Source organism: Thermobia domestica, chromosome 8 (assembly GCF_964235325.1).
Source record: "Thermobia domestica chromosome 8, izTheDome1.hap1.1, whole genome shotgun sequence".
NCBI lineage: Eukaryota > Metazoa > Arthropoda > Insecta > Zygentoma > Lepismatidae > Thermobia > Thermobia domestica.
In genome coordinates, this window is record NC_137461.1 from 94,103,071 (window position 1) to 94,121,853 (window position 18,783).

An 18,783-nucleotide genomic window follows, 5' to 3' on the forward strand; every position below is an offset into this window, starting at 1 on the left:
TGTCGGATTATGCAGCAGTGTTGATGCAAACGTGGGGCGCTTTTGGCAGAGGCCGATCTAAAAGGTAAAAACTGAGGTGGCATCCAGACCCCAGACTGTGACAGATATATCAAGAGCTTACTACAAACTTTCAACAATACATATATACGTAATAGCTTATATTATTTTTGTCACTCAAAAAATTAGGGGTCCCAGGCCCCCGGCCCGAGTTAGACCCACCATTGGCTTTTAGTAGAAATTACAGTGTAAAGCTAGTCTTTTCTACCATAAGAGGACTCATCCAATTTTTATTTAATTTTACTTCTGTTGTAAAATTAGCAATCGTAGAAACATTTCCTTTTAAAAAAGAGCTCCTCAATTGAATACGTAGTACTTTAATTTAGATTTCTTAAATTTAATGGAAACTTTTAAGTTTTGTTAGTGGCTCATTCGCAGAAGTCTCAAGCTCAACCCTCTTGAACCTTTCATAAAATAATTAAACATGATTAATTGGCGGATATCTAATATGAATAAATAAAGGCTTAAAATACACAACACTTTTTAATCTCGTGTCGCAGAGGTGGAATAAATACGATTCTTGAACTTGTCACGTTGATTTAAATAATGAGAACGTGTCGAAAGGCAAGACCAAAGAAAAATTAAGAGGAGAAAGAGAGAGAGACCTAGAAACTCGGCAGCCGGGACATTGTACTCGTGTCGAATTGATTTGTGTGACTCAATGTGAAGTAACTGTGCAGTGGAGCAGATGCGATCGAGCGACCTGATTAATGAAAAGCCTACTCGAACGATGTCGCTTATCGACAACGAGGTGAATGAATATCCAGTAATGGTTCATTTTCCGCTTGACCTTCAGTCAGCAGTCCATCAATCAATTGACAGGGTTGCCAGCACATAGTTACATTGATGGTGAAATACCAAAGTGGAAGTAGACACTTTCTTCTTTCTCCTTACATGGAATGATATACCGGTACTGTTTTACTTTCCACTATTATACCCTTCAGGGTAAATGAGATGAATAATTAATGAAACTTTATGAGAATAAAATAATTGGTGGAATGAGATTATGTGAAGAAGCGGAGTACTGAGAGAAACCTACGGATACGCTGTTGTCCAGCTCAAACTCACTAAGCTTGGATCGAGCCAGTGCCAGGGACCCCTAATACCAGGGGTGAGCGCACTACCATAAGTGAAACAATCGTAATCACTTCATAATAAAACAATATAAAACCAGCTGAACCTGTGCTATTTACACAGCGCAGAGCGAGAATTTCCTTCCCACTTCTCACTATATTTATGCAAGTCTCTTTATGAACACAAGTAAAGGACAGGAAGACTCTCAAAGAGGGTTAATTGCTATAGACAAACTTATAAATATAGTATTTTAGTATATAGAATGTTGGCGATGAGTTTGTGGCAAACTTGGATAAGCGATAGATGATACCAAATGCAAATATTTTTTTCTTATAATACCATATCCGAGTACGCCTCATTGTGGGTCTAGAAACTTTTTTTTTTTTTTTTTTTTTTTTGAAAATTTGAATGAGAACTGGCACATCTACACAAAATTTTGAATCGACCAGCGAAATCGGCACGTTTCTAGCACTTGTAGTTTTCGAGAGGCAAGGGGTATCATGAAAAGGAGATTTTTTCGATTATTTTTTACCAATATCTCGCATTGTTTGCAAGATTTGAGACTACTTTCGGTTGGAGTTTCTAATTCATCTACCTTTGTATGATCAGAGTTTTCTCTCTTCTTGTATGCAGTATGTAATAAGCAAATACATTACATACACAATTAATTATGTCAGTTATATATGGTGTTCATTGGGCTAAACACTCCAAAAATATTCATCTTAGACTGGAGAAATGGTTATCTTTCCTTTTTCATTATTATTTCGCTATGAAACAAACACCTGAGACATATGCAACTCCTGTATACAATTATATGGTGTTGGAATGTATAATGCGTAGGATATGATACTTTAGTATTTTTTTTAAATTTTAACACTTCCAGCGTACCCGTAAAAATGTAATAAAGAAATAATGGCCATGTTTTTTTAAATATCCGATTAGAACTAGACAATCTACGCAAAATTTGCAATTGATCAGTGAAAACATCATCTTTCTAGAGCCTGTAGTTTCCGAGATCTCATTGTCGAAAGGATTGACCACAAACATATAAACGTTCACAAATACGTATATACCTAGTTAGTTTAGATGAACTCCAAAGATAGCAGCACAAGTCTCTTGCATTGATTTTGAAGAAGGTTTATTAAAATAAAAGGGCTTTGAACAATGATTTTTAAAAAATAAATTTTATGAAAAAGATCTATTTAAATCATATATTTAAAGTACACACACTTGAAAATATTTGTCTTTGTTAAAACGTGAAATCAACAACTAAGAGTAAAACAAATGCTTGAAATCAAAAGTTAGAGGTTGGAGCTCAGTGTTTTTTAATGCTGTTGTAGCATTTTAATAGATAGATAAACTTCCTGGAGATATATCCCACAAAGGGTTTTTAGTTAGCTAATGTGTTGTCAAGCATCGTGCCCATCCTAGCTACTTACAGCTTTGCAGACAGACTGTTTCCTTGTTTATTGAAGTTTAACGTCCCTTTTCAGCACCGTGATTGTACGAGATGAGGATCTATAGTTTGAAGTGAAATTTGAACCTCCGTAATGCGTTCAATGTTCTCCTATCGGGAATCAAACTCGAGGCCTCGTGCACCAAAGACGGGTACACGAGCTAGTCACTAGACTAACGGCAAGGCCATTTGTAAGAGAATCTTTGTTTAAGTATTTCCCCAAAAGGATACGGGCAATTAATTAAATTGAATTATTATGAAAGAATTGTGGAATAAGAATCCGGGAGGAAACTGGAGAACCTCGAGAAAAACCACGGATACGATATTGTCCACCACAAATACATAGCACGGAATCGAACCAGGACTCATCGCATTAGGGATAAGCGCTCTACTGCTGAGTCACCGTGCCCTCGTTCGAAAAATTATAATAATAATAATAATAATAATAATAATAATAATAATAATAATAATAATAATAATAATAATAATAATAATATCCTTATCTTCACTATTTTTAATTTAAAAAAGATATATACTTGTTATTTCTTATTACTTTTATCAATAACTTATTTGTATGTAAAGGACAGGGATGTCAAGGAAAATAAAATAAAATCTTTAAGTTTTACGTCCCGCAATTATGCCGGCTAAGCTCAAGGAGACGGGGCATGCCAAGAAGTCTTTCCATTAAAAATGTACCCATTTTCTTACAACCGCTATAACATGGTAACACTCTCTTACAATGGTGATACACTGAGAATAAAACGTGTGTGGCGTACGTAAAAACGTAGGTTACATGTGTAAATCCTGTAGTTTTTGGATTTAACGTACAGCAAACGTATAACTGAAAAAGTATAATTTATACGTACTTCCCGTATAAGTGTTCCGAATAAACGTACTTTCCATATGAAGGAAAGAACCGTATATAGGCGGTCAGGATCTCACATACAGATGGACGTATGTAACATATAGCTGACGTATGTAACTTACGTATATTTATGTAATGTACGGAAAATTGTTAGACGTTATACATCATGCAACGGCATGATGTACCGTCTAAGCAGGAAAAGTATGTAGCATATTTATAACGTATGCTTCGTACAGATTTCCGCAATAAACATAAAGATTCCGTGTGCTTGTACAATATACCGTTATGTCCGAATAATAGAATTTTCTCATTGTAGTTTTGTTACGTTTCCACCTCTAAAGAGTTCACAAAAGATCTGCATATTTCAGAACTTTGCCAAATTCCCCCCTCTCAAAAATCTCGCAATTTGCGAGACTTTTTTGATTGGCTTATTTTTTAGTTCTATGAGTTCAACTTCTATCTATTATTGCTTTGAGGAGATTAGAAAGTTACGTTGGTCAGCTGGCTGAAGTTCACTATCCTGATGAGACTCGCACTCAGGCGCAAGATGCTAAAATTTACATTCGCTCCAGCTTAGGGTCGCAATCTTCGATAAGGCTCACACTAACTTGAACTTGCTTTCATTAACATATTGGGATCGGATTTAATTGCTGATTGAGCTCCAATTTCGTGAGCTTGGCTCTCGAGCCTGATTGAGCCAGAGACCCGAGATTCCGAATTTAGACCTATCTGCTGTTAACCATCCCAGTTGCCAAATTAACTTGCAAAACTTTTTTTTTGTCGTTACAGTAGATATCTAAAACTATACTTATAGTAATTTGCATGGTACGCTGAAGCAAGGGTGCCCATCAGGGGGGCAAGGTGGGGCGCTCGCCCGTCCCCCTAAAAGGAAATTGTATTTGGGAATATCGAAAACCCGATAGAATTTTTACATTAGTTACAGCAAAATTTGAAACTATATTTGAAACGTCACTTATACTTGCCCCCCTTGGAAACCACAACATGGGCGCCCTTGCGCTGAAGCCATAATTAATATTTTATTTTATATTTTTGGTATATTACACAAAAGAAACGCAAAGCAGTAAATGGAAATTATGATTAGAAGTTAGTACGAAAAAATGAAATGAAATCTTTGAGTTTTACTCTCGCTGTTATTCCCACGGTGTGAGTTAAAGGAGATGGTGATGATGAAATATGAATGAAATGGTGAAATGAAGAAAGTGGGAGGAAACGGGAGAATCCCAATGAAACCCTCACACACGTTGTTTGTCCACCACAAAGTCCACTTGGTGCGGACTGGGATCGAATTAGGGACACCACACACAAGGAGTGAACCACTGAGCCACCGCGGGATCATGGTAGAAGTAAAAAAAAAAAAAAAAAAAAACATTAAATGAAATCTTTGAGTTTTACGTCTCATGGACATGCTGGTTAGGCTAAAGGAGACGGTGATGATGAGAAATGAATGAAATGGTGGAATGAAGAAAGTGGGAGGAAACGGGAGAAGCCCGGGGAAAACCACGCACACAGGTAGTAGAAGTAGAGTAACAAAGAAAGAAATGTTTTAATAGCAGTGCACTACCCTCTATTTTTACGTACCTTGATCGCTAGGTCGGTGTCATCGCCCGCCATCATATATAAATTGGTATCGTATATATATGATAAAGAAAGTGTGAGGGGAGAGCGTGATGTTGCAATGACCAACAAAGGAGGAGTATTACAGAGTTGCTAACTTAATATCAAAGTCTTCTTAACAAATATGACAGAATGACACAATTCCCTTCTTTTCTTTCTTCCTTTATCTTAATGGTTAACGAAAATAATTTGCAATAAAAATAGGTATTTTATTTTACTTTCCATTTCTTTTTGTCATGAAACGAAAATAAACAATTACGTACGATACTTTTCTTCTACATACTTAGCTACGCAATTTACAGACAAGTTTATGTGCACTAGACACTCTTAAACGCTTCCATTAAGACATCCAAAGTACTAAAGGATGTTTTGAAAATAAAATGTTCCATAACTCTCTCCTCAACGACACATATACAGTATAAAAATTAAAGATGTTTTAGTAGATGGGTTAAAGTTATTGGGAATTCGAAATGTAATATAACATCTTTAAGCATATTTATAATTTTTACACAATAGTTCAGGAGCGCTTTAACGCATGAGCGAATGCAATTTTTGCCTCAGACTTTAAAATAATAATACAGGTATATAATGACAGTGATAGTAAACTTCTCCGTAAATTTCACGCTATCAGTAAGAAAACGTAAACAAGAATACCTCCAATATCTATTAACTAGTTAAATATTTTAATCAGTTTCTTAAGAAAGAAATAAGATTGCTATTATTATTATTATTATTATTATTATTATTATTATTATTATTATTATTATTATTATTATAATCATCATTATTATTATTATTATTATTATTATTATTATTATTATTATTATTATTATTATTATTATTATTATTATTATTATTATTATTATTATACAGAAAATCAAGTAAAACCTTCCTACATCTATTGATGGTGACTGTAGACATTGAAAACTAGGATATACTTCGGAAACAATAATCACACATGAACAAGTATTTGGAAATTTTGTTTTTCTGGAAATAGCTGTAACGAGGAACGACCATTTCGAAAACCTTATGATAACTTATATATCGTTTTAACCTTATTTTTGGGATGTATCATTTTAGAGTGTGTTTGAAAGTGAAGGTTGAATCTATTAAAGAGTTGACTGGAGATGAAAAATGTGTCAGTAAAAAATCATTAATATGCACAATATATGTGTATACATTTAAAAATTAAACGTTTTCGGATCACCGCACTAAACTTTATTGAGGTGGTGAATATTTACTATTTATCGAACGTGAACAAAATAATAATAGTCATTTCGGAATACTTTGAAGAAAACTCACCCTGCAACACTAAATCCTTGGATTTTTCAGTTGAAATCTCATGTTATATCTTAGGGATCTTATTTAAATATTTACTTATAAAATATGAACAAAACTGCCCGAGCAACTTTCGAGAAAAAATCATTTGATGAAATCACCCACAACAATAAACTACCCTTCAGTATATCTTTAGTAGAAATGGCGTTCTCCTCATTATGTTATTAATGAAATATTTGTTTATAAAATGTTAACGAAATCGGCTGAGCAGCTTTCGAGAAAATTGGCTTTAAAAAAAAAAGAAAAAAATCACTAAGAGTATATTACTCCTTATGGACGTTTTCAGGAGAAATGCTCGATACCATGTTATTGTTGTTAATAACATTTATTTACGAAATATGAATAAAATCATCTGAGAAGTTTCTGAGCAAATCGTCAAAAAAGAAAGGACAGCCTCAAGAACAAACTATCCTTTGTGGATTTTTTAAAAAAGAAATGGCTTACGCCAGAAAGGTTATTAATGAAATGTTCATTTATGAAATACATGTGATCAAAATCGCCGTAAGTTGTTTGTAAAAAAAAAAATCGCCAAAAAATACGCCTGAGTAAACTAACCGTTGTGAATTTGTTTCAGGAGAAATGACGTAAGCTTTATTTCTAGGGTTGTTAATGAAATTTTTATTAACAGTTTAATGAAATTTTTATTCCCAGAAACCTGAAACGTTTCTGAGAAAATCGTCTCAAAAAGAACTTACTCCGAGGAATAAATTACCCTTTCTAGATTTTTCCTAGAAAACTAACTTATATTTATAAGGTTTTTATTGTTATATTGATTTATGAAATATAAACAAAATCGTTAGAACTCTTTTCCGAGAAAATTGCAAATATTGATTTTTCACTCTTTAGTAAACTACCCTTATTTTTCCCAGGTAGGGAGGAAATTCGAAAAACCCTAAAGAGTCTTATAGAAACATTAAGTTTAAAATTTTGTCTGAATGGATCGAACGGTATGACCTCTAAGTGAGCGTACATACATCGAGACGGACAGACATTCAAAAGTCCCTTATTCGACATGTGCGTAAATCTAAAATCTTTCAGTTTAACGTCCTACAATTATGCCCGTTATTCTAAGGTAGACGATGGTTAAAGCATGAGAGTGATAATAGAAGAATTGGTGAAATGAGGAAGTGGAAGGAAACGGGAGTACTCCAAGAATACCCATGGACACGATCAGCGCCGGATCCAGGATTTTCTGAGGGGGGTGCACCAAATAGTTGTCAGTACATTTGAATTAAATTTGAGGTTTTTAAATGCCTTTAGGCATCTGTGGTGTAAATGAGCAATTGCCCTGGAAATGCTAAGTGTCTGCTCTCGATGAATCCTTTTCCTTCAACCTTCAGAAAATTATAGACTGAAACTATTGATTTGGCAAAACTCACTGCCAGCTTCTCATTTTAGGTATTCTATATTTACAACGAAAGGGGGTGCATGTGCACCTTTGCACTCCCCCCCCCCTAAATCCGGCCCTGGACACGATATTGTCCACCATAAACTTACTCGGCGTATGTGGATTATGAGATGTGTAAGTCTGTTGAAATCTCGATTAAAAAAAAAAAGTTCCCATACTTTCTCCTCTCCTGTCGTCACATGAAAGTAAAAAGAAAAAAATGTAAACACTCCCCAATATGGAAATTGCTAAGAAAATATCTTTTCATAATTTATGACTAATGAAGCTTGGTAAACGTTCGTCTTCAAAATTAAATTTATAAAATATTAATTAACAAATCCCAAATCAGAACTATGCGTAAGATAACTCATTTGGTAAGTGTTCAGGATTTTTTAAAATATTTTTTTAAAAGGAAACTAGTACTGAAAATGTAATTCACCATTTTGCATCCCGTAAATTTTCCTCTATAGATGTCTCCAAATTAAAGTTAATTTGCATTTCTCTGATATAATAATAATTATTATTATAACGTTTCATAGGTCAAGTCGAAAACTCATAACCGCCTTGACCTAATCTATTTCATGATTCGTCTCTTATGGGTTTCAATGTTTGATGAGTATGTGAGCATCTATATTGTTGTTTGCTGCCACCTTCTTAACACCGAGGCTATATGAATTGTAGGCCTTCAGTTTAAGGTGGAATTCGAATCTGTATGGCACTAGTTGAAGTAATGCGTTCAAATATTAATGCTCCCCCATTGGGAATCGAACCTGCTACTCTGTGCACCTAAGGCGTGCGCGATAGTTACTTATTTGTAAGTCGTCCCAACTGGGAAATTTGTCTTCGAGGACTTTCAATGAATTGTATTTGATATTCTATTTAAGCCAGAATGATAGGGGCGTGAAACACAGAGACTTCGAGAATAGTTAAAATCTTGACGTTCTTTAGAGGACTCGAATCCCCAGTTGGTTTCACCTCACAATTGTGGCTACTAGGCTTGCAAGAAGGGCTCTATATGGGCTTAAAATTGCAGGCTTTTTAGAAAAAAACGTACAAAAGAATATCTGTAAGTCTACAGTGGTGCTACCTAAGACCGAAGTTATAAGTTGAGAAATTAGCTGCGCGACTTTTCACCAATAAACTAGGAGTTCCGTAAGCTCGTGAAATACGGAACTCAACACTTCTTTCACTTCCGTATTTAAAAAAGAAAATTCCGATTCTTTCAATTCGACCAAAACGTATACTCTAAGCCACTTCCTCTCTCTTGAAACCCTTTTACAACTGCGCTTGTGGTTAGTGTGTAGCCGAAAAGTACCAAACAACCTACATTCACTCCACGTGGCAAAGGATTTAAAACAACGTTAGTAATAGGCAATAAAAGAGAATGACCGTTAATGAATACAATGAACCTTCTGGCACAAGAACAAAAACTACTCGTTATTCGTAGTGGGTCATTAAAGTCACATTCTATATCACTGCTGCTGTGTTCTTTGCGTTTAAAGCACAAACAACCAAGTACTGCGTCAACAAACTCTTATAAACCGCCATTGTAGCGCTTTACGTTTGTTTTCACAACAGAGTGAGAGAGAGAAACACACATGACTCTCGAGCTTAGGATAGTTTGACAACGAGCCAAAATATTAAGGCACAAGGAGTCAGTGCCATCTATGAAGTGATTTTCAAAATACTTTTCGCTGAACATTAACCTTAATATCCGTGAAGTTGCAGAAGATTGCTTTCTTTCTTTTTTCGCTTTTTTTTTTTTTTTAATGCCAAGTTGTGATGAGTGGAAATCGTGCCAAGCGTTCAATGTTCTTGTGCGGTAAAATAAACTGAAAGAATGAACGTCCATCCTACTGGTGGGTGCAAGAAAAACAAAGGATTATCATTTGGGCAGGCAGTGGTGACACTTCTCTCTCTCTCTCTCTCTCTCTCTTTAGAAGGAACTATTCATCGACAGTAGTGTGGGTGATACAAAAATGCTGACCGAGCTCCAGAGAAGCTGCTAAAAGTGTTTAATTAGAAAGAAGAAACAAGAAGTGTGATGTAATCTGGCACAGTTTCCTATCTGAACATTATATATATATATATATATATATATATATATATATATGTATATATATATATATATATATATATATATATATATATATGTATGTATGTATATATATTATATATATATATATATATATATATATATATATATATATATATATATATATATATATATATACTATGACAAGGACCTTTCAAGAAAGATTGCCTAGTTTGTTCTTAGAATCCACTGTCTCTTTTCACATACGATCGGTTTTTGCGCCAGAGACTCAAGTTCGATGCCCAGTAGAGGCTTATGTATTATAACTATATTTTAATTTTTTTAAACTCTCTTTCTCAAATTTGACACTTTTACTCGATAACATACGTATTTTTCGGTAGGTACCTCTAACTTTCTTTAAGAAATCTTTCATATACCATACTATATCTTTTATAACACTTCTGTAATCTCTTTGGAACTGTGTTTGTAATTGTCTTTGGGAATAGTTATAATTTTAATATTCCAATATATCTAGATAAACAAAAAAAATTGTGTTGTTAATATAGATCGACGAAATGTCACTATATTTCTACCAAAATCTATTTCTGTATCCGTATAGGTACAGGCGTAACCCTCGGCTAGTCCGCCACTTTGCTTGATTCGATCGTGCTCGAGCCGAACTTGTCCCGACTGGTCTCTGACTCACGAGGCCCAACACAACAATTTATTTTACTATAGGCCTATCTAGTAAATACTGTACATATAGTATATATTGCTCTTTACAATAATAATAACAACTTTTGTCAAGTTTTTGCAACGTTTTTACTGTAGAGAACAATACAGTCACTTTTGAGTTGAGAGAGAGTTTATTTCACTGTAAATCCTATTTTTTTTCTGTATTTTCGATAATCTGACCTTTTTTTTTTTTCGTTCCGACCATATCCCCAGTCCCAAAAGGTGACGGATGAGAGAGGTTCTACTGTACTTCATCCACTTTATTCTGGACAAATAATTATTACAAATAGCTTTTTGGGGAATGTTTTTTTTTTTTTTTTTTTAAGTAGGTCTTATTATTCGTATAATCTTACATCAATGTTATTACTGTATTAATTTCCTCATATCCACAGAATCAGTTATCAACCTCTTGAGATCTCAACATAGAGTTTTATTTTCTTTTTTTAAAAAAATTACTTTATGGTTAACTTTCTGGAGAAGTGTTTGACGTTGTAGGTTAATTATGTTCGTGCAGTACATCACTTAAAATGAAACGTGCAGTTTTATCTAGAATCTGAACTACACTCGCCAATCTTTACACTGAGCTTTCTATTTTTTTTTCTTCTTTTTTGTAATTCTGCTTTTTGGACAGCAAACTGCCAAACTTAAATTTGCAAATCATCAGCAATTCATCAGTCTTGTATCGCATTTTCAACAACGAAGGAAATTATTACTACGTATTTTATTCTTTTACGTAGAGATAAAATAATAAAAATAAACAATATTTGTGTATCACAAACAAGGATGATAATGAACAGCAAATTAGCAAAAAGTAATGACAAGTATCTACATAGAAAGTACTGCCTTATAACATTCTCCGTACAGACTAAGCTGGTAGCTTGGTGTTAAATTTGTCCATGCTATTAGCTGCTATGTTGACTGCTAAATCCGTAATGCCATCGAAGAAATGGAGAATTGGAAACACATAGTTCATGAAGCAAACTTCCATTTTAACGACAAAAGAAAAATAGCTTTCAATTCAATTTCAACAACGTCATTTCCTAGCTCATGTTGCATCTAATGAGTGTGATTCAGTTTTGTTATTTATTTATTTATTTTAAGGTTGTAAACCGAACGCTAATTTTCTTTCGTCATTTCAACACAAAACAGGAGAGCGTAGTAAAACGAATACTATTTCTGTCGTAATACTATGAGAAATATGAAAAGGATGAGTACTACTAAGGTCCTTTCTTTTTCTTTTTACTGATCTAGTTTCCAAACAACAACTTCGGGTCTTACATTTCGAAAATCTATCAGAGCACTTACTTTATAGATAAAATAAAATGTCGAAAAGAATGTGGTCTCGTTATCGTCAATTCTACAGTCAGCCTCCAGTTATATGGTTTGTAGTCCATAGTAGACTGTGTTCTTGAAAACCTAAAAAGGAAACAATAAATTCTGGAGGGGATTCATCATCGAGCTTTAGCTGGATATGAGATCGAAAGAGAACCGTTTTATCATGAAGCAATGCTGTTTTTCTACTGCAAAAATACAGGGTGGCTCAAAAGTAGATATATACCCCTTCATTGATCAAGTATAACATTCTAGTTTATGGACTGACTTATTTATAAGTAAAAAAGACGTTAAGATCAAATGATAAAGAAACTAGATCTACCTGTTTGATAACAATAAGAAATGATATAAAATACGGGACGGGACTGTATACTTACTTTTGGGCCACTGTATAATAGTTCACATCGGTAATACATTATGATCACAGATGTACCGAATTTGTGACCCAATTTTTTGTTTGCACTGTATTTTTGGGAATATTTGTAAGAAACTGTGGGACGTGATAACACTTAAATGAAACGCTGAGAGAGAGAGACAAATTTCCTAAAAGGCTAATACGTATGTATAGGATGTGATGTCCAAAAATCGTGATTAAAGCTAAAAGAAAAAAAATAATGATTTAAATTTATATAATAAATTTTGTAGTTCTTAGAAAGAAAATGTTAAAAATTAAAGTGATAATTTTAGGTTATTACCGTATCATAGTGTACGCTGTTCTCTTGCTTCTTAAGTCATTATTAAAGGCTTGATGAAGGGGTAAAATTTTTAAGTGGCATGTTTTTCAGCTTGTTTCTGTTGGCCACGAATTACATATTTTTGGGTGCCGCCATAAAAATTAGTTTTTGTCGATTTTCTCAGAAACACGTCATTTTGTTGGCCTCAATTAGATATTTCAAATGATATTTGTTTCATCGTTGGACATATAATAATAATAATAATAATAATAATAATAATAATAATAATAATAATAATAATAATAATTATTATTATTATTATTATTATTATTATTATTATTATTATTATTATTATTATTATTATTATTATTATTATTATTATTATGCGCTACTAGTACTGTAGAATTAAGTGGGTTTTAAGGTGGACGAAAACCGCATATGAGTTTCCTCGGAGTTTTTCCGTTTCCTCCCACTGCCTTTATTCAGCGTTGTTACTTATTCACCTATTTAACTATCACCGTCATTTTTCTTTAAAGTAAGCGGGCAATGTATGTGTTACATTGCCATATCTAAAGAAGGAACTTCTCTTGTGTTCTATTGAAATCATGATTTAATTTGTAAAGATTTTTCTTGCGCACTTCCGATTCATAAAAACATACTCCACTTATTCCTACATCGTTGTTTAGCCTCGATGTGAGGTGGAAAGTTTTCTTCTATATTTTTCCGGAAAATTTCCTGTTCTAAACAAATATCAGTGATCAAGTAACAATTCCTCAGTAGTCATAAAATTGATTGAGTTCATGTATAAAAATGTTAAAAAGTGAAAGAACGTTTCAAGAACCTGAATATCACAGCTCGCGGTAGAGAGCGTCACTGTGTGTGGCCAGTGAAGCAAGCATGATAGATACGAAGAGCCGACGCGAGGTATGTGTAACTTCATCGGTTGAAGTGGAAGCAATGTTACGGAGATGTATTTGGTGTTTCTATTCCCAAATGGACACAATCGAAGCAACCGAGAAGGGACGCAAGAAAAATGAAAATTGTGAACTTTGGCAAAGGACTGTTTGAAGAGTCCCTCACCTTGAGGACCCTAAAATGGTGGGAAAACTGTGCGAAAAACACGTTTGTTTTCAGTTTTATTTCTTTTTGACAATGTTGCCATCACTTTCAGGCCCCGAAAAAATATATGTTGTACCTAAGGGTATAACAATTTTTTAACGAAAAAATCAACGACGTGTCCCCCCCCCCCAAAAAAAAATTTTCTACATTTTTTTTGAAATTTTCAACATAAAAAAATAAAGAAAATACGCATCGATGGTTTTGAAAAAAATTGCACATTTACATCTAGATAGTATCTACAATCTGTGAAACTTTCAAAATTATCTACCACCCCCACCAAAATTTAAAAATATTCCATTTTGAGCATGTATGATACGATAAATCCGTTAGGTGGGGCTCGGTGGCTCAGTGGTAGAGCGTTCACCTCCGGTGCTTGGGGTCTCTGGTTCGATCCCAGCTCGCGCCGTTTGAACTTTGTGGTGGACAAACACCGTGCTCGTGTGTTTTCTCGGGGTTCTCCCGTTTCCTCCCACTTTCTTCATTCCACCATTTCAGTCATCTCTCATCCTCATCGTCTCCTTTAGCCTAACCCTGGGACGTAAAACTTAAAGATTTCATTTCATTTCAAAGGGGTCAAAAGTATTTTGAGGGTGTTTTCGGTCAAGGGTAACGCTTTTGGGTCAATAGCGACCCAATTTGGATTACGGGCCGATTTAACTATCTTACTAGGAAAGACCCTTTAAATTTTAAATAATATAATGGGATATTTGTACTCTATGAACTCGATGTATGTTCTCTGCACTTTACACACACACACACACACACAGAGAGAGAGAGAGAGAGAGAGAGAGAGAGAGTTGAGTTGATTTTGAGTTTAACGTCCTTTTCAGCAGCAGGCTATAAGAGACGGAACCAACTGATTAACGTGGAATCCGAACTACATGAGCTCTCGCTGAATCGAAGCCAGGTCTCCCATGCCAAAGGCGTATATGCTAACCGCTTAGCAACAAAGGAGCTCGCAGAGGGAAGAGAGAGAGAGAGAGAGAGAGAGAGAGAAACACTATGTAAATTTTTACTTCGTATAGAAATAGAAAATTTTCCGGTTTCCGAAAGCTAATTGGAAAATTATAATTTGTTGCTAACTAAATTTCTTCTACAGAAATTCAATTCTGTAGCTCAATGTGCAGTTAAATATTGTGGAAAATTTTCCACTTAACATCACTATACATAATATCCAAAATTGTCCGGCTTATGAAAAGTTTTTTCCACTTGTTTCTACATCGTAATGAAAATTTTCCGATCTATGAAAATTCCTTTCACTTGTTTCTACAGAGCAATAAAACTTTCCGATTCATAAAAAGTTGTTTTACTTTTTGCTTCAAAATGAAAATTTTCCGACTCATAAAAAGTTCTTCAATTTTTCCATAGAAGACAGAAGATATTTCAGTTCATGGAAAATTGTTTCACTCGTTCCTACATAGTACTGAAAATTGTCTGAGCCATGAAAATTTTCAGATTCTTTAAACGATCTTTCACTTCTTAACTTTTCTATACATGAATTCAATCAATTTTATGATTTCTGAGGAATTGTTACTTGATTACTGATATTTTCTTAGAACGGAAAATTTTCCGGAAAAATATAGCGGAAAATTTTCCACTTCACATCACTATTTCCAACGCTGTTGGGTCAAGTACTTGTTTGTTCTCTAGAAATGCCTGTCAGCGATTAGAAGTCCTAGGGAACACCTGACTTGATTTCTGGAACACGGGAAACACTGTTGTCTGGTTCAACAAAAAATAGTAACTAGAAAAAATAGTAATAAGACGTGGAACGAAAGCTTAACGTTTAATCAGAATCACCGGGCACATGGGTTCCTGTAGAGACTTTACATTGAATCGTTTAACTTGGATTTAATTTTGTTTTCCATAGATTGAATAAGGTATGGAGTAATAGCCTACTTAGATTCTTTTTCCTATTTTTCGTGGCATAGCCTTTGAGAAATATGCTTTGGATATAGATGTTTGTGAAAAACCTCTATCTTAACACTGTAAAAGAGAATATCATTCCTATCAATTTCGTTGCTATGTCATTCCACTGGTTACTTTGTGGTTTAAGCTATGATTTGCTACACTTTGAAACAGACCAGACTGACAAAATATGTATTTTAAATTATGACAGAACTTCTACATTATTATTTAGGCCTACCATTTAGTTTGACAACTCCGACAATCAATAACCTTGCATTACGTAACCTCGGTGACTTCACGTGGAGGCCGCCTCCGCGGATCGTGACGAGGTGGCCGAGTGGTTAAGGCGTTGGACTGCTAATCCAATGGGCTCTGCCCGCGTGGGTTCGAATCCCATCCTCGTCGGATGTACTTTTTTTTTTCATCTTTGATTTAGAAGAATTCAGGCATTGTGTAATAGAATGTTTGTTACGAAATAACTAATTTTGCGATGTTGAGTATTAAATAAATAAAACAACAATAATTTGTGATAGTATTCTGAAAACTACAATTAAGGAGAATAAACATACTAATTAAATGTTATTTACAGAGGTAAAAGTGAATCTTGAAAAGTAGGGGGACGTGTGGGAGGACGTCATAGATATTTTTTGGAACTGGGCTAATGGCGTCCCCTCACGTTCCCCCTGGTTATTTATGTAACAAATTCGTAATGATACTATACAATTTGTGTGATTTAAAGATATTTCATACTTTCTTCATACCTATAGGCGTGAATGAACTTCCAGAAAGTCCACATAGATGGAGTAGCCTGTTCCTGAAATAGATACATTCTTTATTTCCCGTTGACACCGATAAGCAGGGACATATGCTGAAATGGGTCCTGGAGTCTGGATCTCCCTAAAATCCCGAATTTTCTGTAAATTTACGCTAATTTTGGGGGTGATTTTTACAAATTTAATGTAAATTATCCTCATATTGAATTTGGACCCCCGAAAAGCTTCATACCCCTTCCCCAAAATAGTGGCTGCCTGACTACCCTTTCCCCAAAATACGTGCCTGACTATAAGTATAGTAAAGCCATATGAAGTGAGTTATAAAAGCTTCACAAGGGCGCACCCACGTGGGATCCATCGGGTTCGAATTCCTCCCCAGGCCGGTAGCTAGCCCAAACATTTAGGGGAGGGGGGCGGCTGAAGGTAGGGGAGCCCCATCCAACCATATTATAGTTCATTTGCAAGCCTACCGTGAAAATTTTAGGGGGAGCAGCAAAAATTTAGGGGAGTCGGTCCCCTAGACCCCTGGATATGGGCCTGCTCCTCCCCCCTAAAAAACTTTGTAACTCGACATACGTTTGTACACTTTCTTAATAAAACTATGCTTGTTTAGCAGAGAATGATTGATGAAATAAAAAGATTTGATCTTACACCTCATTTGTACGTAATCTTTTTTTTTTTTTTCTCATAAAAACAACCGAACAGTACTTAACAATCACTATAATATTTTTGGGTGAAGAATAACATTGGTTCAATACTACAATAGACGTAATATCGTATAGCATTAGACCCCCCAACTCTGGACTCTACCAAAAAAAGAAAAAAAATTCTGGAGCTTCTCAATCCTCCTTCCTATTCGCAATCTTTCAGGATACCAAATCTCCCCTTTCACTTTTCTGTTTGTACGGTCTGTGTAGGAGAGCTTTAATTCTGTAGATGGATTTAAATTAGAAATATACTGTATATCTACAATTAGAAGTAAATATCTATACATTAATTGTTATATATATTTATGAATTTTAGTGTACAAACTGAATTTCCGTAAAGGAAATGATTTCTGTAAATTACAATATTATTAGCATTTAACGTAAAAAGATGAGACATATACCAATCGGTAAATCTGATTGGAATAAACAAAATGATATGGCTGGGTGCAAACTAAGATGCGTATTTTTCAAGAAAATAATTAAAAAAAAAAAAACGTACTTCTTTGTAAATCTAGAACCTGATACTGTGCGAATACCTTGTTCTTATTACGATGAAACTGATACTGACATGTACCCTCGTTAACTTGACGCCATATGGCGTCATTCATAGCTATTGTTGTGTGCCATTGACGCCGTTTGTTTTCAAGATGTAGTTCTTAATTTAGACATTGTCTGTAGAGTGGCAAGCAGGTATAGAGCTTTTATACTCTGGTAGAGGTCTGCACGGGCTCGGGCCTACAAAGTATAGATCACTTCGGGCTCGGGCCTGGCCGGGCCCAGGCAGTAAAGTTTTAAATATACAACCATATTTCTTGGGTTTTATCGGTCCTGACTTTGTAAATATGCTGTACAACGATATTTATGGGACAAAAGCACATCTAAATTTTTAACTTGAGACGCCGACACTGAAAACCTGATTATCATTTTGTAATTGAGAGTAAAGCTAACTGTGTAGTGGAGAGAAGATCTAAAAGTAACAGAAATAAACATATTTAGTTTATGTGTAACTGAAAGTTTGAGCAGCCAGAATGTGGATTCCATTCTTTTTCTTCACAGCAATCGACAATGACGGCTTTGAGGACTATCAGAGTGAGTTCTTATTCATTTGCATAAGAATTTGCACGCGTTGACACTTCGTTTTAAATATTTGAAGTACCGTATTCATTTCAAGTTGGGCATTTCGTGAGAATTTATATAAATGAAATGAAATATTTAGCTTGACGTTCCACGTTTATGCACCGAGGCTAAGGGAAATGGAATTTATATAAATGACCATCTTCTTTAGGGAATTCATATAGTTAGTAAGTGCAAATGATAAGCTTTATCTCGTGATTCTCTCTGAATCATGTAAACTTTTAAACTGCAAAATTAAACCTCTAATTGTTATAAATAAAAATACAATTTTGAGTTAATTATTAAGTTTCTGTAATTCGGGCTCTATCACACGAGCTCGGGCCGGGCTCGGCCTTAAAGGATAAAGCATATTTCGGACTTGGGTCGGGCCTTACATTATAAATTAACGGCCCGGACCGGGCCCGGGCTAAAAATTCCGGTCCGTGCAGACCTCTACTCTGGTCACGCACAGTATTGGCCTATCATTTCCTGTAGTGTACTTGGTTTCCGCTAGATGTAGCTAGTTTGTTGCAAAAGGCTGAATGTTGCAAAGTGTAGGTGGCAGATTGGGTTGG

The 18,783-nt window shown here is 34.8% G+C and overlaps 1 non-coding gene across 1 annotated transcript; it reads left to right on the forward strand.

Moving 5' to 3' along the window:
- Positions 1 to 15,938: 15,938 nt before the first annotated feature.
- On the forward strand, positions 15,939 to 16,020 carry TRNAS-GCU (transfer RNA serine (anticodon GCU)). The gene has a single exon. It is a non-coding gene; the product is annotated as a tRNA-Ser (tRNA).
- The last annotated feature ends 2,763 nt before the right edge of the window (positions 16,021 to 18,783 follow it).